Source organism: Oncorhynchus kisutch, linkage group LG28, assembly GCF_002021735.2.
Source record: "Oncorhynchus kisutch isolate 150728-3 linkage group LG28, Okis_V2, whole genome shotgun sequence".
Taxonomy (NCBI): domain Eukaryota; kingdom Metazoa; phylum Chordata; class Actinopteri; order Salmoniformes; family Salmonidae; genus Oncorhynchus; species Oncorhynchus kisutch.
This window is the reverse complement of record NC_034201.2, coordinates 8,463,743-8,488,905: the sequence shown is the minus strand read 5'-3', so window position 1 is coordinate 8,488,905 and position 25,163 is coordinate 8,463,743. Positions and strand designations below refer to the sequence as shown.

Here is a 25,163-nt window from a genome sequence, read left to right as displayed (position 1 = left end):
GAGGCCAGGAATAGAGAGAACAGAAAGAGTTCATATAAAGGGGACACCTTGTGGAGGATGGGGTGTTAAAACAAGAGATATTATATGTGAGACAGGGCAGGATGTCTGTAGGGGCTCAGAGAACACTCCTACGGCACATTTCCATTCAGGATTTACCCCAGTGTTTTACCCAAAAGGGCGAGACTTGTCTGTTTCCATCTATGTGGTCCGGCATCCGTTTCTCACTGGTCCATGGCTCCAGTGGACCTGCTTTTACCTGGGGCCAAAGCCAGGCCACCGGTACTTTAACACCTTCTTACGAAGCAGAGGTTGTTGATTTTGCTCTCCTGAGTTCTTATAGCTCAGAGACACCGGTAGGATTGTCAAACTGTACTTAGCACGTCTGAACAGTGTCGGCAGTGAATCTCTTTTGTGTTCACACAGCAAAGACCTTGAAGTCGTCAGCCACTCAGCATTGTTAAAATACTCCAAACCAGAAGGTGGCAGTAGCATTGTTTTGTTAGCATTGTTAGCATATTCTCTTGTTAGCGCAACATAGCTAGCTAGCTAAGGACACTGCACTAATTCGGCAGCTGTTTCATGGAATCTAATCTATTGTATTGCACGGTAAAAAAACAGTTTGGTACTAGAATTTTTGTTATGTTCGGTACTTCTGTCAAATGTGTCTCACATGATTGAGAGGATCCAAGTTTGTCCATCAGGGTCATCACTAGTTACCACAGCCACAAAGTCGTAATTATGCTAAACCCCACCTATTCCTACAATAGTGTTGTGTGCATTGCGTCTGTGCACTTAGCCATCCCATAGCCTACATTGCATATGAAGTGTGACTGGCAGTGGCTGGAAGTCTATGGGTATCTGCCAGCATGATAGTAGATAGCACAATGACTGTCTATGGGTAACGCTAGTAATAAAACACAACATGCAACAATTTCAAAGATTTAGGTCATAGTAGGAAATCAGTCAATTGAAATGAATGAATTAGGCCCTAATTTATGGATTTCACATGACTGGGCATGGGACCATCCACTGGGGAGCAAGGCCCACCCACTCAGAATGAGTTTTTCCCCCACAAAAGGGCTTTATTACAAGCAGAAATAATCCTCAACACCCCTCCCCCATAGACGATCTCGCAGGTGAAGAAGCCGGATGTGGAGGTCCTGGGATGGTGTGGTTACACATGGTCTGGGGTTGTGAGTCCAGTTGGATGTACTGCAAACTTTTCTAATAACAACACACTACCTCAAAACATGAAAAATCTGTGGCATTGAGTTGTGTGACAAAACTGCACATTTTAGAGTGGCCTTTAATTGTCCCCCAACACAAGGTGCACCTGTGTAATGATCATGCTGTTTAATCAACTTCTTGATATGCCACACCTGTCAGGTGGATGGATTATCTTGGTAAAGGAGAAATGCTCACTAACAGGGATGTAAACAAATGTATGCACATCATTTGGGAGAAATACGCTTTGGTGCGTATGGAAAATGTCTGGGATCTTCTACAAGTACAAATGGCAGGTTCGTCGCAACCCGGGTTGGCACGCAGCAGGTACCGCTTTTGTTCTAGTAATAAAAGGAACGGCCTCCCACTGTGATAAATACCTATCGGCAGTGAGAGTCAAGTGTGTTTCACGTCACACGCCTAATGGATCCACAACAACACTATAGAGCTTATATTAACTTAAAACACACTGATGTGGGGGTAAGTCTCCATGGAAATGCGGCACTAGTGAGGTGAAGGAGGAAGAAAGTGTGTCATACAGGGCCAGCCAATATAGTCCATCCAGTACGGTTATGCATTCATGGGACTCTTAGCTAGTGACGTAATATGTTCAATGAACATGGACCAGGGCAGTGAGTCTTTGTGACAGATTGATGGGACCGAATAAAGCTGTCTGTAATAACATCTCACAGGACCATCTATGTCTAAAACATACTTCATCAAGGGCCTTACAGTGAAATCACATTTCAAAATCAAATTCAGGAAATCAATTTTTTTTGTATATATATTTTTTTGCCTTTATTTAACTAGGCAAGTCAGTTAAGATCAAATTTTTATTTTCAATGACGGCCTAGAAACAGTGGGTTAACTGCCTGTTCAGGGGCAGAACGACAGATTTGTACCTTGTCAGCTCGGGGGGTTGAACTTGCAACCTTCCGGTTACTAGTCCAACGCTCTAACCACTAGGCTACCCCGCCGCCCCAATGAGTCAGCCTACGAGGGGACGGAACACACAGACACCTTGCTACAGCACATAACGTAACACAGGCGCGAGCGGCACTCCACTCCTCACACATGTAAATATCAAAACAATGAGAAGAAGAAGCAGGGTAAATCCCATTAGTCAGATTAGGAAGTGGCTCAGAATAGAAACTCAGTCATTATCCTTGGATTAAAGCAAGACAGGAGGAACAGTCGGCAACGCCTCCCTCCAGTCCACCCCCGCGACCCGCCGATCCCGTTACCTCCCCACAGACAGACGTTACCTCCCCATGATGGGCCCTCTGGGGATGACTGACTGACCAGGCCCCTGCTAGAGCCTGGAAGAGCTTTGGTCCTTGGTACCTGGAGCCAACGCAACAAGAGGAGGACATCGCGTTCCCCCGGACGAACATGGCTACCACCACTTCCTGTACTTGGAGCAGGGGTATGACGGGAATGGTGATGGGTGGGTCGGGGACAGGGGAATAGGGGGAAGGAGATGGTACTAGGGGACTGGGGGTGTAAGGGGGTGTATCCCTGCTATGGCTAGGAGGAGCTGGGGCTCAGTGTCTGGACTAATCACTCCTGATTGGATCAGACACACAATCCCCTGACCCACTATGACACAGACCCTCACACAGCCTCCAATACAGGGCACAGGGTACAACACACATGCTACGATACACCCAGCCTATGACGTAGCCTACAACACACAGCCTCCGTCTGACACAACCTAGCCAATAGACACAGCTTCGAACCTAGCCAATAGACACAGCTTCGAACCTAGCCAATAGACACAGCTTCGAACCTAGCCAATAGACACAGCTTCGAACCTAGCCAATAGACACAGCTTCGAACCTAGCCAATAGACACAGCTTCGAACCTAGCCAATAGACACAGCTTCGAACCTAGCCAATAGACACAGCTTCGAACCTAGCCAATAGACACAGCTTCGAACCTAGCCAATAGACACAGCTTCGAACCTAGCCAATAGACACAGCTTCGAAACTAGCCAATAGACACAGCTTCGAAACTAGCCAGCCTCCCCACTGAGCCTAGAATACACACAACCTCTGAACACAGCCTCCTCCGAAACAGCATCCCACAATTTTGTTCTACAAAGGTAATGAGGCAAAAAGATTACATTTTTCATCATACCTGGCTGTCACCACCACCTCTATCCTCCAAAACGCGTCGTCACACTAGTCATATCTACAGTGCGTGCCTTAGAAAAGTGCAATTCCTAAAGTAAAAAAAATGACAGTTTAAAATGGCCTTCTCTGATATCTAATGAGTGAATTACAATATTCCCCTGGTCACTGATAAAGGTGATGAATTGGAGGGGATATAAATCAATAGGGCTTAGAGCTGGGGAGGGAGGGCCAGACACAGGACCCAGGAGGATTGTGTCTGCCTGCAGGGGATGAGGTGACAGGGCTTTGTTGGGACTGTCTGCTCCATACACACAAGCCAGAAATAGAGAGCCTACAGCTTTCTCACACATGCAGTCTTTTAATACACTAACTACATACCAACAAATAACCTCCTTTATGCACATATTCATTCCCGTCACACACGTCCTCCTCCGACTCACACACCCACCAACCCCATCTTAGCAAATTAACCCCTTACACTCGTGGAAACCGCCCTATATGGATAGGGCTAAATTGAAATGTTTCTTAATGAAGAAATATTTAATGCATAATTAGTGGACCCCAGGAAGAGTAGCTGCTGCTTCTGTAAAAGCTCAATGGGGATCCAAATAAACAAATACCCCTGGTAGCAATGACAAGGGAACAGTTTGGAGATTATGGGGAAATTATTCAGTTCCTGTTCAGAAAATTGACAGTTCACCTGACAAGACTGAATGCAAACATTACAATGTTGATTTTACGAGCATTTCACATTTACTGTACTTTGCCACATTTGTTGTTAACGAAAGCTTTCACAAGGCAATTCAGAAAAGCATGAGTCATGAGTGCATTCAGGTGTGTGGCCCATGGCAGATTTTCTTCACAATACATCAAATAGGCTCATTCTGGTCAGGTCATCCCAGGGTATGTCGCCATGTCCTCTTGTAACTGTACACCAAACACAGTGATCATAAACGATGACAAGATATTACATATGTAAATGTGAAGTGCAACTTTGGACTCACAGGTGTTTGACTTTCTCTATATGCCGTCAAAGCAGTATTTATTATAATCCTCAACGCCTCATCTTTCAAAATACACAGAGTTCCTCGTAATTTATAGCTTTTTCCCCCCTCACTCAGAAAAAAAAAAAAGAGATTTGCTAAATTAGCAGAAGGGATGGGGGCAACATTTTGTCGCACGGTGCTCAAGTTCAGAACGGCTGTCAGACAAATCCCATACAGCGTTGTGAAGCGGAGACCCCGAGCTCTGACCCCGAGCTCTCTCATGTATAGCACGCTACTGTACAGCCACTGCGTCCCAATTAAGGCGCTTATCAGTGTCCAAATCTGCCATTGTCAACCCATATATAAGGATACAAGTGTAAAGCGCTACCACCTCCATAATCACCCTTAATGTATGATGTATAGACAATTTGGGTGACACTCCTCCCTGCAGTGCAGCTGACCCCGTAATAATCATATCAGCTTTATTCCCCCTCTACTCATCATTGTGCGCCTGCCTCGTGTTGACAGCCATTATGGTGGAAGAGAATGTTTACGTCTGCCGAGCTGTTGCAGTGGACTTACGGGACAAACCTATGAGCCTCAACCCAAAATGGATGATGTACTAAATGTGCCAAGGTTGTCCTGGATAAAAATCGCCTTGTGACCCTTTAATAGAGACAGAGAGAAAAAAAAGAAAAAAAAGTGTGGCGGTCATAAACCAACAAGATGTCACAGCTAGAATGGGGTGCTAAGATGGTGGAGTGCGTAGATACTGAACGCTGTGGAACTCTTCCTGTACACGCCATTCATCACCATGAAAAACTGTCAACCGGGCTTTTGTCTCAAGAGTGTGCGTGTGTGTGAGAGAGAGATCACAACAGATCAGTGCGTCTTCAGGTCACTACAGATTAACATTACTTTAAAGGGGACATTAGCTTTCTAATCTTGAGATGGAAAAAAACTGACTGAAAATATGCAGGGTTCGCATTAGCTTTCAGAAATCAGCATTTTCAAAACGCAGACAATCAAAATCTGCATTTTAAACCACTTCGCCTGTGTTTTATATTGAAAGTCTGTTGTTTCTCTTCAAGCGATAAGGGGCGTGCAACTATAGTTTCTCTTGACACAAAATACATTTTGAATGAATGCTTACGAGCCTGCTGCTGCCTACCATCGCTCAGTCAGACTGCTTTATCAAATCATAGACTTAATTATAACATTATAACACACAGAAATACGGCCCGTAGGTCATTAATATGGCCGAATCCGGAAACTATCATCTCAAAAACAAGACGTTTATTCTTTCAGTGAAATACAGAACCGTTCCGTATTTTATCTAACCGGTGGCATCCATAAGTCTAAATATTCCTGTTACATTGCACAACCTTCAATGTTATGTCATAATTACGTAAGATTCTGGCAAATTAGGCGGCCCAAACTGTTGCATATACCCTGACTCTGCGTGCAATGAACGCAAGAGAAGTGACAATTTCACCTGGTTAATATTGCCTGCTAACCTAGATTTCCTTTAGCTAAATATGCAGGTTTAAAAATATGTAATTCTGTGTATTGATTTTAAGAAAGGCATTGATGTTTATGGTTAGGTACACATTGGAGCAACAATACGCACCGCATCGATTATATGCAACGCAGGACACGCTTGATAAACTAGTAATATCATCAACCATGTGTAGTTAACTAGTGATTATGATTGATTGATTTTTTTTATAAGATAAGTTAAATGCTAGCTAGCAACTTACCTTGGCTTACTGCATTCGCGTAACAGGCAGGCTCCTCGTGAGGCAGGTGGTTAGAGCGTTGGACTAGTTAACTTTAAGGTTGCAAGATTGAATCCCCCGAGGTGACAAGGTAAAAATCTGTCGTTCTGCCCCTGAACGAGGCAGTTAACCCACCGTTCCTAGGCAGTCATTGAAAATAAGAATGTGTTCTTAACGGACTTGCCTAGTTACAGTGCCTTGCGAAAGTATTCGGCCCCCTTGAACTTTGCGACCTTTTGCCACATTTCAGGCTTCAAACAAAGATATAAAACTGTATTTTTTTGTGAAGAATCAACAACAAGTGGGACACAATCATGAAGTGGAACGACATTTATTGGATATTTCAAACTTTTTTAACAAATCAAAAACTGAAAAATTGGGCGTGCAAAATTATTCAGCCCCCTTAAGTTAATACTTTGTAGCGCCACCTTTTGCTGCGATTACAGCTGTAAGTCGCTTGGGGTATGTCTCCATCAGTTTTGCACATCGAGAGACATAATTTTTTCCCATTCCTCCTTGCAAAACAGCTCGAGCTCAGTGAGGTTGGATGGAGAGCATTTGTGAACAGCAGTTTTCAGTTCTTTCCACAGATTCTCGATTGGATTCAGGTCTGGACTTTGACTTGGCCATTCTAACACCTGGATATGTTTATTTTTGAACCATTCCATTGTAGATTTTGCTTTATGTTTTGGATCATTGTCTTGTTGGAAGACAAATCTCCATCCCAGTCTCAGGTCTTTTGCAGACTCCATCAGGTTTTCTTCCAGAATGGTCCTGTATTTGGCTCCATCCATCTTCCCATCAATTTTAACCATCTTCCCTGTCCCTGCTGAAGAAAAGCAGGCCCAAACCATGATGCTGCCACCACCATGTTTGACAGTGGGGATGGTGTGTTCAGGGTGATGAGCTGTGTTGCTTTTACGCCAAACATAACGTTTTGCATTGTTGCCAAAAAGTTCAATTTTGGTTTCATCTGACCAGAGCACCTTCTTCCACATGTTTGGTGTGTCTCCCAGGTGGCTTGTGGCAAACTTTAAACGACACTTTTTATGGATATCTTTAAGAAATGGCTTTCTTGCCACTCTTCCATAAAGGCCAGATTTGTGCAATATACGACTGATTGTTGTCCTATGGACAGAGTCTCCCACCTCAGCTGTAGATCTCTGCAATTCATCCAGAGTGATCATGGGCCTCTTGGCTGCATCTCTGATCAGTCTTCTCCTTGTATGAGCTGAAAGTTGAGAGGGACGGCCAGGTCTTGGTAGATTTGCAGTGGTCTGATACTCCTTCCATTTCAATATTATCGCTTGCACAGTGCTCCTTGGGATGTTTAAAGCTTGGGAAATCTTTTTGTATCCAAATCCGGCTTTAAACTTCTTCACAACAGTATCTCGGACCTGCCTGGTGTGTTCCTTGTTCTTCATGAGACCAGGATGCTTTCGATGGTGCAGCTGTATAACTTTTTTAGGATCTGAGGACCCTTGCGAAATCTTTTCACTCCCGAGGTGGAATAGGTTTCGTCGTGCCCTCTTCACGACTGTCTTGGTGTGCTTGGACCATGTTAGTTTGTTGGTTACGTGGACGCCAAGGAACTTGAAGCTCTCAACCTGCTCCACTACAGCCCCGTTGCGTCACTGGTTGCGTCACTGCCTGGTATGGCAACTGCTCTGCCTCCGACCGCAAGGCACTACAGAGGGTAGTGCTTTTGGCCCAGTACTTCACCGGGGCCAAGCTTCCTGCCACCCAGGACCTATATTTTTTATTTATTTTTCACCTATACCAGGTCGGTGTCAGAGGAAGGCCCAAAGAATTGTTAAAGACACCAGCCACCCTAGTAATAAGGCTGTTCTTTCTGCTACCGCACAGCAAGCGGTACCGGAGGAGCAAGTCTAGGTCAAAAAGGCTTCTTAACAGCTTCTACCCCCAAGCCATAACACTGCTGAACAGTTAATCAAATGGCTACCCGGACCATTTGCATTATTGTCCCCACCCCACATTTTTACGCAGCTGCTACTCTGTTTATTATCCATGCATAGTCACTTTACCTCTACCTACATGAACATATTACCTCGACACCGGTGCCCCCCCCACACACACACATTGACTCTGTACCGGTACCACCTGTATATAGCCCCACTATTGTTATTTACTGCTGCGCTTTAATTATTTGTTATTCTTGTCTTACTTTGTTTTGTTTGGGTATTTTATTTAAACTGCAATGTTGGTTAAGGGCTTGTAAGTAAGCATTTCACCGTAAGGTCTACACCTATTGTATTTGGGACATGACAAATTTTGATTTGATATCGTTCATTACAATAAGTAGCCTATTCAAGAGAAATGTGATGTTTGAAATGAAATATGTTTTCTAATATGGGTGATTGTTAATGACACAATTGATGGCTACAACAATCAAATTAGTAGTAGTAAAAAAAAAATAACTGGTCCACATTAATGCTATAAACGTATGGTTGTATTTATCATTATCGCATCAATACAGGCAATTTATCGCGATATTTGTCCACATGGCCCAGCTCTAGAAGGAAGACTAGTGTTGGTGGCTGTTCTGGCACGGAGAGGGCATCACCTTCAGGAGAACGATGGGAGCTTGGAAGAACAAGGGAAAGCAGGACAGAGCAAGCAGCATCAAAGGCAGCATCACCACCCCTCTTTCCTCGCTCTCCATTCTCTCCCTCCCTCCCTGACCTTCTTTCCTCTCCGCTAGCTGGTCTGTTTTTCACTGCACCAGTTAATCAGGGAGAAATGGAGCCCAGCACAGTCGCCAGGAGGGAATTACCCCAGCGCACAACATGCCAGATGAGCACACGCGCCACACTACGCCCGGGGGATGGGGCCACACTTCACTCCCTCACCCAGACAGACAGACGGGCTGTAAGCCTGGCCATGCATCCGATCTCCCCCAACACCACAACAACACTTAAGCTTGCTTTGTCAGACAGAGAATACAGTCTTATAGGAACCACACACACACACCGCTCATCAAATCATTTAGTTCTGCCAGTCCCACCCAAACAAACCCCCCACAGCACTGGATGATGTTTCTCTATGCCAGGTGTATTCAACTCTTACCCTATGAAGTCCAGACTGCTGGTGTTGTGTTCGACCTGATAGTCCAGCCTGCTGGTGTTCTGTTCGACCTGATAATTAATTGCACCCACCTGGTGTCCCAGGTCTAAATCAGTCAATGATTAGAGGGGCACAATGAAAGAAATGCAGTGAAACTGGCTTCTAGGTCCAGAGTTGAGTTCTAGGCCTATATGCTAATAATCAGGAATTATAATTACTGCAGCAAGACCCCTCTACCCACAGCCTCTCCTCTCCTGGGGGGGTAACCCCTCTCTGGCTCCATGTCCTACTGTCAGTCAAGCTCAGATGGGGTAGGACAGGAGTAGGGGCGAGATCCCCAAAAAGCCCAGCACAAAGCCCATCTCGCCAGTGGCCCGACACAATGGAGGAGTCAGCAGAACAAGTGGCCAGCAGCTCACGCCTTTCCTGTTTGCAGAAATGAGGTGGCCAGAGACACATATGTATCAGAGGGCCACTCACAGCGGCGCTGATCCAGCCCTGAATGCTTTTCTGAATAGAGCAGCGGCGGCCCATTGTCAAGCCTCTAGCGTCGCATTCATCAAACACCCCCCCCCCCCCCACCCCAGAATGCTCACCAACACAGAGTCCTCCAGAGAGAGAACGCCCTCTCCATGACATACTCTCCTATTTCTCTCTCCATCACTTCAACACCTCTACCACCCCCACATCTCTCCAAGAAACGTCTGTTTCGTTTTCCCCATCAGTGCCCATTCAAACCCACTCTCATTAACCAGATTGATTCACTCATACAACGACACTCATCATGCCATTGCTGCGCTCACCCACGTCATGCATTCACACGCGGAACACGCGTACCAGGCGCTCAAGGCTTTTATCCATATAAAAACACCCACATAAACCTCTACAGGAGCAATCTACTACATGCTTAATCTGGTGGAACACTCACACAGACACACTAAAGACAGTTACTTATAGGCATACATGTAATGTAATGTGACACACCAGAGACTTTTTAGGCCTATTCTCTCATTTGTGGCTAGCTCAAATTCAGTTGTGTTGAACACCTTTTTAGCAAAAATGTGACTGACAGGTTGGATTCGGTCTTACGTAGCAAAATTTGAATGTTTTTTTATATTTTTTTTACATTGGATAGAAGTAGACGTAGAGGTAGAAAATGGTATATCATGCACTAGTCAAGGAACAATGGGAAAGTAATTCTGCTTTGAAAGTTGATAAACTTGTAACTTCACTTTTGAAAAAATGGCCCTTAAATGTTTTGGTACCTAATGAAGAGCTCTTCTTAGTCTACACCCATTCAGCATCGCTCGCACGCTCTTCAGCTTTAGCCCCAACCATCTCTTTAAAGATTCACACGTGAGGGTAAGTTTTCAAGACTAAAGGCTGGCTTATACTATGGTTGAGGTCGTAAATTTAATCTGGAGTGCCAGAGTGTGCTCTGGGCGTTCGTAAATTGAGAGCGTTTCGCTCACGGAGCGTTCAGAGCGCACACTGGACGCTCTGGCGACTGCAACTGTGCAGCTGGCAATGATTTAATTCAGCTTTTTTGCCAACGTTTACTGACACCGGTCATATTCAGCAGGTGTTGAGTGTTAGTAAATTTGTCAGTTATTCTGCGCTCTGGCACACTCAGACTAGAGTGCTCTGAAATCTGAGTAGATAGACGTAGCTGGTAAATTCACTCTGGCTATCGACAGTGACATCATAAACATTCTATTGAAATAGTTACTTGCATAGTGGAGTCTTTTGTTAAGACATGTAGGTAGCTAGCTAGCTAATCAATGAACCATAATCCCAACTCATAGCGTTTACTACCCTGCCTGAATCTGCAGGTAGCTAACTAACCAGGTCTTGTAACTACCCATCCCGGATCCGGGAGCATTGTCATCAACTGACACTAATTAGCATAACACAACGGACATAAATATTACTAGAAAATATTCATGAATTCACAAGTGAAATATATTGAAACACAGTTTAGCCTTTTGTTAATCACCCTGTCATCTCAGATTTTGAAAATATGCTTTACAGCCAAAGCAAGACAAACATTTGTGTAAGTTTATCGATAGCCTAGCATAGCATTATGCCTAGCTAGCAGCAGACAACCTGGTCACGAAAATCAGAAAAGCAATCAAATTAAATTGTTTATCTTTGATGAGCTTTGGATGTTTTCACTCACAAGACTCCCAGTTAGATAGCAAATCTTCCTTTTTTCCAAAAATAATATTTTTGTAGCCGAAATAACTCTGTTAGTTCTCCAAATTAGCTCCATAATATCGACAGAAACATGGCAAACGTTGTTTATAATCAATCCTCAAGGTGTTTTTCAAATATCTATTAGATAATAGATCAACCGGGACAGATGGCTTCTTAGTAGGAAAGAGAGAAACAATGGCCGCATTTGTCTTTTACGCACAAAACACTCACTCAGAGACTCCAGCTGACCACTGACGCAATGTTGACGTTCAGGCTCATTTTTCTAAATAAAAGCCTGAAACTATCTATTGTGACACTAGACACATTAGTGAAGCCATAGAAAAAGGAATATGATTGATATCTCATTCACTGCTCAATAGGGACGCAGAGGTTTCTAAATAAGAGTCCCTTCCTGATTGGATTTTGCTCAATAGAAGTCACTTCCTGGTTTGATTTTTCTCAGGGTTTCGCCTGCAATATCAGTTCTGTTACACTCACAAACAATATTTTTAGTTTTGGAAACTTTAGAGTGTTTTTATCCTAAACTGTCAATTATATGCATATTCTAGCATCTTGTCCTGACAAAATAGCCCGTTGACTTTGGGAACGTTATTTTTCCAAAAATGAAAATAGTGCCCCCTAGATTCAACAGGTTAAATGTTAGCTAGCTAACATTAGGCTATAATTAGCAGTGCAAATGGCTCTGAGATACTAATAATATTACTACACTGATCATACACGTTACGTCAGCTAGTCAGTGAGCCAGCTAACGTTAGGTAGCTAGCTAACAATACGCTAGCTTGAAATGAAAACAACTTTCTGACAAAATTAGAAACATATATCTGAAAATGTATCTATCTAGACTCTTACCAGTATACATGGATGGACGCTTCTTCCCCCTCTGTCATGGATGCCATGGTTGCCCTTAGTTTGAAGATGTAATATGCATGTTTTATACAAAATCATTGTGTGTTCTCTTTTCGACTCAGTCTGCAGATTTGTGTGAAGTAATGACGCGTGACATACGCCTAGTTTCCCTGACACGAATCACAAATGTGAAAGACCATGACGGCTACAGCCACAGAACATCAACTGCAATTTATTAAAATGCCCAGAGAAGGGAGACCGGAGCAAATCGATATTGTACAGGATGGGCCTGGCTATACATAGACAAATCACACAAGCCATTTCTCCACATGGGACAAGCAATAAGAATACTATACTAAAGCTAGGTTTCATTACTCAACACTGGGTAACAGAAATGGCATGACTGTGCAATAGGCTAATTATGGCGTGACTGGCCAGGAATAAGGGCAACATCTGTGTGTTATCTCCATCTAGGCTACATTCTAACACAAGAGACAAGTTTAGTATGAAGCTATGAGCGCAGAAACTCTCATCCTCTCAATTCTCCTCCCTTTTATTGTGCTCGGTTAGAATGAGTAATTTAGCCAAACTGGCAGAAGTGAGCCATCCAATATACTCCATTGCACTCATGACCTGCAGCACAAACGCCACCCACAGGGCCTGGGTCATGAGGCGTAGGAGAAAGTTCAGGGTCGGCGCACCCCTTGGGTAACAGAGACCTCCAGCCTACTCACGGTCACAGAAAACCTCACAGATCCCAACATAGGGTTCTTTCAGCAGATTTCCTTACAGTCAATCATTCCCAGCCTAAACTCTGAACCTTAGGCCCTTCCCCATTTAAGGCAATGGATGGACGCCCGATCAGTTCAACAGATTGTTGCTTCTTTACTTGAGATGGCTCAAAAAGGAGCTCTGGCGGACTTGGTGTGGGGGGGCTTAGGAAGAATTCCAAAAGCCCAGCATGGACTCTACAGGGAAAAATTAGGAACACATGTTCAAATGTTGGACTCACAAGGCCAGAGGAGGCGTGAGGGCAAATGGATATGTCCACAACTTGCAAAACATCCCCCACCCCCTCTATCCTGAGCGGCAAAACTCCTGCCTGCCTTGGATAACTGGACGGATGATGTGGGGGACAAACTTATCACCATCTCCAAAACAGAGCAAATTGCCAGGGGACTGCATTTCTCAATACAAGAGAAACATTGCAAAACAACAACGTAATACAATCTAATTTGGGGCAACATCTATGAATTGCTTAAACCTAACAATTTAATCTCTAAAAACACAGTTAATATAATACCAGCACATTCCTACTCTCTTCCCTACGGCAGCAGCCTTCAATAGAAGTTGTTTCAGCACTACTAATTAAAAGAAAGGAGGATCTCACTCACAGCCTATGAGACCAAACATACAGTTTATTCAGAAAGTATTCAGACCCCTTGACTTTTTCCACATTTTGTTAGGGATGCACGATTTTTAAAAAGTTAAATTTTTTAAATTATATATATATATATATATATATATATTTTTAAAATCGGTGAACATATCGGAATCGGGCGATAATAGCTAAAAAACCGATGTCAAAGATGACGTGCATACCTATATAACGTAGGTACATGACGTAATGACGACATAAAACTTTGCGTTACACGTGCAACACAGCATTCCTAACTTAGTCCACAATGTCTGCTGCTGTGTGGATTGAGCAGTCAAAAAGTCGAGCAGTCATTTGAAAGACTAGGAAAACTTCAGCGAGACATTCCAAAGGCGAAATCCATTAACGCCAAGATAATGGAATTCATTGCCCTTGACAATCAACCGTTCTCCGTCATGGGTGATGTTGGCTTTCGCAGCTTGTCGAGCACCGGTACACATTAACGTTACCAAGTGTGCCATTGTTCAGATGTTGCCCTACCGGAGTTATAGAGTAATAGCGTCACTTCACGACATACTATAGAACACCGCATGGGTCTTTGCGTGTCAAAAAATATACGTCAAATAACACAGTTCTATTATAGAATGTTGTGTGTTCTGAACTTGCACCACCACTGCTATCAGTAGCACTGTCAAAGCCGTAAAAAATAAAGAATAATCTGCAAACAAGCAAACACTGGCCACGAACGATGTGTTTACAATACCGTGTTGGTAATAAAGCATTATTTGTTTGACTGCAACTTCTGGGGTAGCTAGCTTTAGCGTGGTACCTAGCTAGCACCAATACAACCAGCCTGAAAACAATGAGCAGTAGAAACTGCAGTCATTTTCATTATTCTTAGCAACGATTTAGGAATCCTTGTGAGTAAGTATTAACTAGGTAGGCACTTGTCTGCCTATTGAAATTGAACTTCAGTTCCTGAAAATAAATAGCTAGCCAGCTACTTAAAACTTCATATGGCTGCAGGGGCAGTATTGAGTAGCTTGGATAAAAAGGTGCCCATTATAAATGGTCAGCTCCTCAGTCTCAGTTGCTAATACATGCATATTATTATTAGTATTGGATAGAAAACTCAAAAGTTTCCAAAACTGTCAAAATATTGTCTGAGTATAACAGAACTGATATTGCAGGTGAAACCCAGAGGAAAATCAAAACAGGAAGTGGCTTCTATTTTGAAAACTCCATGTTCCATAGCCTCCCTTTGCTGGATTTAAAAGGGATATGAACCAGATTCCTTTTCCTATCGCTTCCTCAAGGTGTCAGTCTTCAGACATAGTTTCAGGCTTTTATTTTGAAAAATGAGCCAGAACGATAACATTGAGTCAAGTGGTCACATGAGTTTTGCTCGCGCAACAGAGTTTGGATAGGTATTGTTTTCCCTCTCCTACTGTGAAAGACATTTGCGGTTGATACATTATCGATTATACATTTTAAAAACAACCTGAGGATTGATTATAAAAAACATTTGACATGTTTCTGTGGACATTATGGAAACTATTTGGAATTTGTCTGCGTTGTCGTGACCGCTCTTTCCTGTGGATTTCTGAACATAACGCGACAAACAAACGGAGGTATTTTGGATATAAAAATAATTTTTAAGGAACAAAAGGAACATTTGTTGTGTAACTGGGAGTCTCGTGAGTGAAAACATCTGAAGATCAAAAGGTAAACGATTAATTTGATTGCTTTTCTGATTTGTGGCCAAGCTTCCTGATGCTAAGTGTACTTAATGTTTTGTTGTGCGATCAATAAACTTAAACGCTTGGATTGCTTTCGCTGTAAAGCATAATTTCAAAATGACAGGTGGATTAACAAAAGGCTTAGCTGTGTTTTCCTATATTGCACTTGTGATTCCATGAATATAAATATCTATAGTAATATTTATTGAATGTAGCACTATGCTATTCAGCGGTTGTTGATGACACTTATCCCGTTAGTGGGATTGCAGCCATAACAAGTTAACCCTGTCGCCCAAAGCTAATGTTATAAGCAGCCAGCTAGCTTCATCTGGCTAGTGAGGCTCGACCTGACCGGGTTGTGAAGCTAGCCACAATAACAATTAAGCACAATAGGTGAATTTGAGGCTTGCCTTCAAAATAAAAGTACAGAAGGTTACAAATTGGTGGAATCAAGCCATATTTAGACTAGATAATGTTAAGGAAGGTTGGAATGTGAAGCAATGAAAATGGGGTAACAGTCTACTCAATACATTTTTACCAAGGTCCTCAAGAGTTATCAGACTCGAAAATCCACGCAGTAATTTTTTTCCTCTGGAATAGTGTTCAATACACACAACACAGGTTGACAATAAATGTGGCTCAATTCACAGTTGTTTCAGAGTCCCACAATAAGAGCTAGAATGCTAATGTTCTCTGGGTGTCACTGACTGTCATTGATCCACAATCCATAGGTAAGGCGGTACAGTGAAATAAGTATGCCCCCAATGCAATCCTAAAGTAGAATACAGTGTGACTTCAACATATTTTTGTCAAATTAACAAAATTGTATTTTGTTGATTTGATATAACATTCCAACCTCGTTTAGCATGATCTATTAAATTATGGAATAATTCTACTATTAGTATTCTTCATTTGCATCCCTGTCAATGACATACTTTTACTTTGAAGGGTAACCGCAAAGTCCACTATTCTGGCTAATCCTTATTGTGGCTAGCTTCACATAGATGGGTCCGACCACCATTAATCAAATAAAACCTGTCTTATAAATTAGGGTTATTTTACATGACACCTAGCTATATAGCTAGCTAAACGGCAGGTAGCCTAGTGGTTAGACCATTGGCCCAGTAACCGAAAGTTTGCTAGATCGAATCCCCGAGCTGACAAGGTAAAAATCTGTCGTTCTGCCCTTGAACAAGGCAGTTAACCCACTGTTCCTAGGCTGTCATTGTAAATAATAGTTTGTTCTCAACTGACTTGCCTAGTTAAATAAAATATAAATTAAAAAAGCTACTGAAACGTTACACCGTTTTGCTATGTTTTTGGGGATTGTTTGCATTCATGAGCTAGCTAGCTGTTTTTAATGACCAGCACTGTAGGTGCGCGAGACAACTTTCTTGCTGTGAGATGTTACCCCACTCTTCCACCAAGGCACCTGCAAGCTCCTGGACATTTCTGGGGGGGAATGGCCCTAGCCCTCACCCTCCAATCCAACAGGTCCCAGACATGCTCAATGGGATAGAGATCCAGGCTCTTCGCTGACCATAGCAGAACACTTACATTCCTGTCTTGCAGGAAATGATGTACGGAACGAGCAGTATGGCTGGTGACATTGTCATGCTGGAGGGTCATGTCAGGATGAGCCTGCAGGAAAGGTACCACATGAGGGAGGATGTCTTCCCTGTAACACACAGCGTTGAGATTGCCTGCAATGACAACAAGCTCAGTCCAATGATGCTGTGATACACCGCCCCAGACCGTGACGGAACCTCCACCTCCAAATTGATTCCACTCCAGAATACAGGCCTCGGTGTAACGCTTATTCCTTCGACATTAAACACCGCAAATCGTCAGTGAAGAGCACTTTGCAAGTCCTGTCTGGTCCAGCAACGGTGGGTTTGTGCCCATAGGCGATGTTGTTCCCGGTGATGTCTGGTGAGGACCTGCCTTATAAACAGGCCTACAAGCCCTCAGTCCAGCCTCTCTCAGCCTATTGTGGACAATCTGAGCACTGATGGAGGGATTGTGCATTCCTGGTGTAACTCGGGCAGTTGTTGCCACCCTGCACCTGTCCCACACGTGTGATGTTCGGATGTACCGATCCTGTGCAGGCGTTGTTACACGTGGACTGCCACTGCAAGGACAATCAGTTGTCCGTCCTGTCTCCCTGTAGCACTGTCTAATGCATCTCACAGTACGGACATTGCAATTTATTGCCCTGGCCACATCTGCAGCCCTCATACCTCCTTGCAGCATGCCTAAGGCACATTCACACAGATGAGCAGGGACCCTGGGCACCTTTCTTTTGGTGAGTCAGTAGAAAGGCCTCTTTAGCATCCTAAGTTTTCATAACTGTGACCTTAATTGCCTACCGTCTGTAAGCTGTTAGTGTCTTAATGAATGACAAGTGAGTGACTCGTCTCGTCAGTCAATGTATACTACCGAATCGGTGAGAGAGAAGTTCATTTGGCTACCTAATTTGCATAGGTTACAGGTAGGCCTAGGCAGATAACATTCCATGAAGTTTGTGAATCACCACTACAGAAACAATAGGCAGTGGAGAGCCTCATTCTGGTCCAAATATGATAATTAGGGCCTTCACGAAATCCAGGCATTAAAACAGAATTCAACAATATTCATAAATGTATTGACCTTAGGGAATCAAACTAAACATTTCAAAAATGTTTTATTCATGTAATGAATTTGCTCAAGTTTATCATAAGACATGAACCCAATGAATCAGTGATTCGTAGTTCGTGCAACTTTCTGAAGAAGCAACGAGAATGCCCCGGTCTGCATGTGTGGTGCGCGCGTCTTCCACTTTGTGAAGCCGTTAGCGATGATGCTAATGAAAACAGTCTTCTGGTAGATGGATAGCCTTTCCCAAAAACCTTCTCAATTAAATATGAACTACAAAGTAGCCTATGCTTACCTGGCAGAATGATATCATGATTATTTTCATCAATCCAGTGGGTATTTGTTTTGCAAACTACAATGACAAGTGCGCTACAAATAAACAGCTAAACAACTGTCTCTTGCTAGGTGCGTACTTGAATTAAATGGTAATTACACCCCAAAATGAACACTTCATGTGGTCTCCTAACATGGCTTAAGCATTGGTGTGGACTTAGAAAAACAACAAGACTGGATGTTTTATTTAAAAAATGGATTGAATTTGGGAAAGAACCAAACAAAATCAGGCAAAAATTATTACGGGTTTTATAGAGCCCTACCTAACAATACTTTTTCATGAATTGGGGCTACGTAAAATCAGAAAGATAATACTTAAGACTGATATAACACTTACATTGTTTCAATATAACCTTTCATTTCTTTTCCATGAAAATGTGGACTATTTACTTAATTTTTCTGTTTTAATAAAATATGTGAACAAACATCAGCAGCAATTCATATTGTGTAGTAAAACTGTAAATATGACTTTAATCTCAAGAGAAGACAGGTTAAATGTAAAAAGGTCCCTTAGAAAACAGTCCTGGGCCCATATCCACAAAGTGTCTCATAATAGGAGTGCTGATCGAGGATCAGTTTAATATTTTAGATCATAATGAATACGATTATATGGACAGATGTGGACCTGATTCTAGACCAGCACTCCTAAACTGAGATGCTTTATGGATCGGGCACAGATAATATAGGCCAAGACAATATCCAAAACAACAATACACTGAATTCATAAATGGTCAGTCATTTAAAAATTGTAAAGGCATGTCTTTCTAGACAATACAACACATTTTTCCAACCTGGGAGGTAAAGAAAATAATTATTAAATCATTTTGCTGTGTATTTCAGATGGAATCAAGTCATTAGAATGTTCCAGAGGCCACCAAAATAGAGTGCATTCTCTGTTTGGCTGGCTACTCTATGTACTTGTGGAAAACACTGCAAATATTTATTTTTTTCAAATTGAAAAGGTGTCATGTCATAGCTGACACCCCGTTGTTTCAGCCAAATCGGTGAATCTTAATTCGGAGCAGATGGTTAAGAGTTTTTGGAAAACATGGTCACATCAACTGAGGGAGATTTTACCGAAATTCAGTTACCAAGCATTGCATCGGTTTATTTAAAATGTTCAGTGTAAATTGTTACAGGGCTCTAGGCTTAACTTTAAAAATACATTTATTTTTTATTTTTTACAAGGAACATGCCTAAGTTGAAGTGCGCCTAAGTTGAAAAACGTTGGCGAACACAAAATAACTAAGGAAATTGAGATATTAATGCTAGAAACCTTAAAATGGTCGCACTGTAGAGCCCCGAGTTAAAAGTAGTCATTGTGCATAGTTCTATGGTTTGTTATACTTTGAAATTATATATATTTTTTTTAAATACATTTTAAGTGAAAAACCTGAGTCCGTTAACGTGGAATTGCCCAGAGGACAATTTATTGAAGCACTATAAACAGCCAAGCAATTCAAATACTCCATACAAAACCCAGACAATGAGGAAATCACTGTCCTCAAGTAGCTTAAGCATGCAGGTAGACCATGGCATTCATTTTGGTCCATCTCAATGTTTCAATTAGCTGTGTGGACTAATGACAACACACTGGAACTTTCATATTCAACCTTGTAAAAAACTAAATGTTTTTTCTGAAGTGAATATTGAGATGTCATTACATTAATCTTCATTGGGCAGATCAAATTGATCCTGCTGAAGAGGCTGAGAGCAATACTGAAATGTGAAGAGGTGCTCGAGTTGATACTGTACACCCACCAAAAAAAGAATAGGCAGAAACAGAAGAGTAAAAAACTGAAGGCTCTTTGCCTTTTATCTCAATGGCAGAATAAAGTTTAAATGAGTTGTTGCATCAGGACCTGCACATCTGATAAGAACAATAACACTGTTAGTGATAATGGCATGACTTAGCTTAACTGACATGGATGACTGCAGCACAATGATCCTGTGAGTGGCCGGAGTTGAAACAAGCTTGTATGGGAGGGATTCTGAGCATCAGCACTATGGGGGGGCCCCACAATTGCATTCCCCAGCCTCCATATAACTTGCGCTCTCCAAACATCCATCCATTCCTCACCCACCTAGGGTCGACAACTGAAGACACTCGCTAACCCGTCCAATAGTCTATCCATAGATCTGAAGTAGTCCATACTAGAGGTCAACCGATTATGATTTTTCAACGCCGATATCGATTATTGGGAGGACCAAAAAAAGCCGATAGAAATATATAAAATTGGCCGATTTCAAAATCGGTAATAATGACAATTACAACAATACTGAATGAACACTTATTTTAACTTAATATAATACATAATAACATCAATTTAGTCTCAAATAATGAAACTTAAACTTCAATTTAGTTTAAATAAATGCAAAAACAGTGCTGGACAAGTAAAAATGCAATATGTGCCATGTAAAAAAGCCAACGTTTAAATTCCTTGCTCAGAACATATGAAAGCTGGTGGTTCCTTTTAACATGAGTCTTCAATATTCCCAGTTAAGAAGTTTTAGGTTGTAGTTATTATAGGAATCTCTGTACCATTTGTATTTCATATACCTCGGACTATTGGATGTTCTTCTTATAGGCACTATAGTATTGCCAGCCTAATCTTGGGAGTTGATAGGGTTGAAGTCATAAACAGCGCTGTGCTTCAAGCATTGCAAAGAGCTGCTGGCAAACGCAGGAAGTGATGTTCGAATAAATGCTTACGAGCCTGCTGCTGCCTGTCACCTCTGTCAGACTGCTCTATCAAATATTAAATCATAGACTTAATTATAGAAAATAAATACACAGAAATACGAGCGTTAGGTCATTAATATGGTCAAATCCGAAAACTATAATTTCAAAAACAAAACATGTATTCTTTCAGTGAAATACGGAACCGTTCCATATTTTATCTAACGGGTGGCAACCCTAAGTCTAAATATTGCTGTTACATTGCACAACCTTCAAATGGTATAATTATAGAAAATGTATTACGGTTAATTAGGAAGAAATGGTCTTCACACAGTTCAAAATGAGCCAGTCGGCCCAAACTGCTGCATATACCCCGACTCTGCTTGCACTGAACGCAAGAAAAGTGACAATTTCCCTAGTTAATATTGCCTGCTAACATGAATTTCTTTTAAATAAACAGGTTTAAGAAATATACTTCTGTATTGATTTTAAGAAAGGCATTGATGTTTATGGTTAGGTACATTAGTGCAACGATTGTGCTTTTTTTTGTGAATGCGGTTTTGTTAAATCATCACCATTTGGCAAAGTAGGCTGTGATTCGATGATAAATTAACAGGCACCGCATTGATTATATGCAACGTGGGACAAGCTAGTTAAACTAGTAATATCAACCATGTGTAGTTAACTAGTGATTATGTTCAGATTGATTGTTTTTTTATAAGATAAGTTTAATGCTAGCTAGCAACTTACCGTGGCCCCTTGCTGCACTCGCGTAACAGGTGGTCAGCCTGCCACGCAGTCTCCTCGTGGATTGCAATGTAATCGGCCATGCCGATTAATAGGTTAACCTTTAGTCAATACCCCTCTCAACAGCATATACTGTACATGTAAAGGATAAACAGGTTCCTAACAGCATGACTAATAGGCTACGTCCAAGACGGTAATACATTCAAACAAAATAAACATCGGCAATTCGGCTGATGCACCACGCAAACATTTACATTTCACAAATCCTGTTGATTAACACACCAATGCACCAATGGCTGGACTACATCCATCTGGAGCTCGCAATACTGTACTCATAAAAATGTTAGTGGAAAATAGTGGGTCTGTCTAGGCTGGGGGAGCACAAGGGTGGGTATGGTTTTGAAAGATATAAGACAGCTTTGCGATAGGATCGTTTTTGTCATTGGCCCATAAAAGGTTCTCCGTAAGTGGTCATTCAGTCATAATCAGTGGCGATTTTAGTATGTAAATCTTGGTGGAGCAAACGTAACAATTTCTTTAGATGCATGCCAGCAAAGCCACTACACAACACTAAGCAATACATAAATGTAACTATAATGGTGGCAAACGGTGCCCACATAAAGCGGTCCCAACATCAGAGCTTTGTTCACCATGAAGTGAATCCTTACCACCGCTACACCTGGCTATCAGCGGAGCCTTGTCTGGCAGCCAAACAGTTCCATTAAGCCTCATTTACTGCCTTTTTAAAAACCATAGCTGATACGACTGACTTGCTTAAATAAATATGGCTTTTACTGACTCCTTGTGGATTTGTGTAACTTGATAAAAACCGCATCCTTCAATAATGACGAACTCTGACATGAGAAGTACAAACTACGACACAAGGGAACGATGAGGGGATCTGAGGCAAGGAGTCATTTCGATTATGACATTAATGAGCGAGCTAAGACGGACGTAATCAATATAACTAATTGTTCAGCACTTTGAAATGTACAGCAACAGATTTCAGAACATTCGCGTATTCTTACAGTATTCTCCCTGTACACCAAGTTAGAAACGTATGATAAATAACTGGGGCATATAAGGAGACAAAGAACGCTTTTACAATATTCAATGATTACATTAATCCAAGACTGCCTATAGGCTACAATGTGCACCACCAAATCAGAATTAAAAATTAAGAGGTGCAAATAGACCAAATTTGCATGGGCTACTAACAGCTTAACACACAACATACACATAGTATTACTTAGCTACAGTATACATAGATCCCTGGCATATTACATCATTTACACAGCAGCATACAAAACATAGGCCTATTTTAGCACTGTTATACTTGAACAGGAAGGTGGCACGGCGGTTCTTCTTGTGTGCAAACTTTGTCATCAAAGTCTGGCATTCTATGGATTTGTGGTGCTTTCAAGACAACTGGGAACTCAGAAAAAAAAAACTAGGTCGAGTCATGACGTCAGCAATCTTCAGGTTGGAAAGTCAGAGCTCTAGAAAGAGGCCTGAGTTCCCGACTTGGAATTCCGAGTTGGATGACCGTTCAAAGTGTATTTTCCCAGTCGGAGCTCATTTTTTTCCTTCGTTCCCAGTTGTGTTGAACGCACCGAAGTCGGAGATTTCCCAGTTCTGAGTTCACAGTTGTTTTGAACCCAGCAGAAGTCATGCTGGATTGACAGCATTGCCAATGTATTCAACATTTTCTGGCCCATGGTGCGCGAGTGTGAATGTTTATCCTTTTAAGCTTGGAAAATAGACCCTTTCAGACAGACATTTTAAATCCTTAAACCCAGACTTGGACCAAACACCCTCCCCACCAAATAGCAGGCAGGGGAAGCAAAATAGTGATTGCAGTTAACCACTGACTCCTTCCAAACGACTCATTGGTGAATTTGCGATTTTACGACTTATTGTGTAATGTTAATGTCCAATGGCCGTTACGCACCCATACATTTAATCTATAATGTCCTCTTAAAATGTTAAATCCCGAGTGGTGCAGCGGTCTAAGGCACTGCATCTCAGTGCAAGTGGCGTCACTACAGTCCCTGGTTCGAATCCAGGCTGCATCACATCCGGCCGTGATCAGGAGTTCCATGAGGGTGGAGCACAATTGGCCCAGCATCTGGGTTTGGCCGGGATAGAATGTCATTGAAAATGAGAATTTGCCTCGTTAAAGAAAAATGTATTCATATGAAGGATTGAAGAGGATTTGCCAGTAGATTGTCAATGTCAACGTTATTCATGATGATGACTGCTTGTCTAAGATTTTGAAAGTATGATGTTGACATGATCAGTCCAATCAAAGCTACAGTAGATAAGGTGATTTGACATCATTTTTATCTGTGGCCAGCCTTCTTGAATGGGCACTTCTAATAAAAATCTATGGCAGAAACCAACGGGGCTTGAACTGCCAAGCTCTCCCTGAAGATTCTAAGGTGATGTAGTGTCCCCATGAGTGACAGAACACTGAGCCAATCACAGCGCAACTAGAGAAAAGTACCAACGCCTACGCTCTGTGCTTTCGCTGGCTGCCCCTCCACCACAGACAGCACTGAGCTAAGCTGAAACGCCTGCATTTTGCAGCTGCCTTACTCAAGAGACCATGTATGTATGCAGCTATATTAACTGAAGGATTTGTATTTCTTTACATTTTTTGCAAACTGATATGTAATACATATTAATGCAAAAATGACATGCAAAAATAGGCCAATTATAATATATACAGTGGGGCAAAGTAGTATTTAGTCAGCCACCAATTGTGCAAGTTCTCCCACTTAAAAAGATGAGGCCTGTAATTTTCATCATAGGTACACTTCAACTATGACAGACAAAATGAGAGAGAAAAATATCCAGAAAAACACATTGTAGGATTTTTATGAATTTATTTGCAAATTATGGTGGAAAATAAGTATTTGGTCACCTACAAACAAGCACGATTTCTCAAAGACCTGTAACTTCTTCTTTAAGAGGCTCCTCTGTCCTCCACTCGTTACCTGTATTAATGGCACCTGTTTGAACTTGTTATCAGTATAAAAGACACCTGTCCACAACCTCAAATAGTCACACTCCAAACTCCACTATGGCCAAGATCAAAGAGCTGTCAAAGGACACCAGAAACAAAATTGTAGACCTGCACCAGGCTGGGAAGACTGAAACTGCAATAGGTAAGCAGCTTGGTTTGAAGAAATCAACTGTGGGAGCAATTATTACGAAAATGGAAGACATACAAGACCACTGATAATCTCCCTCGATCTGGGGCTCCACGCAAGATCTCACCCCGTGGGGTCAAAATGATCACAAGAATGGTGAGCAAAAATCCCAGAACCACACGGGGGGACCTAGTGAATGACCTGCAGAGAGCTGGGACCAAAGTAAC

The 25,163-nt window shown here is 42.1% G+C and overlaps 1 protein-coding gene across 5 annotated transcripts in view; it reads right to left on the bottom strand.

The window, feature by feature from the left end:
• Positions 1 to 25,163, bottom strand: part of LOC109872957 (spectrin beta chain, non-erythrocytic 1) — a 106,510-nt gene that overhangs the window by 76,111 nt on the left and 5,236 nt on the right. The window contains exon 1 of one of the 5 annotated variants that reach the window (XM_031807419.1): positions 9,211 to 9,364. The exons of the other annotated variants lie outside the window; for them this stretch is intronic. The gene's annotated coding sequence lies outside the window, so the exon portion shown is untranslated. Of the gene's footprint in view, positions 1 to 9,210; positions 9,365 to 25,163 lie in introns of those variants that run through there. 5 annotated transcript variants of the gene reach the window in all.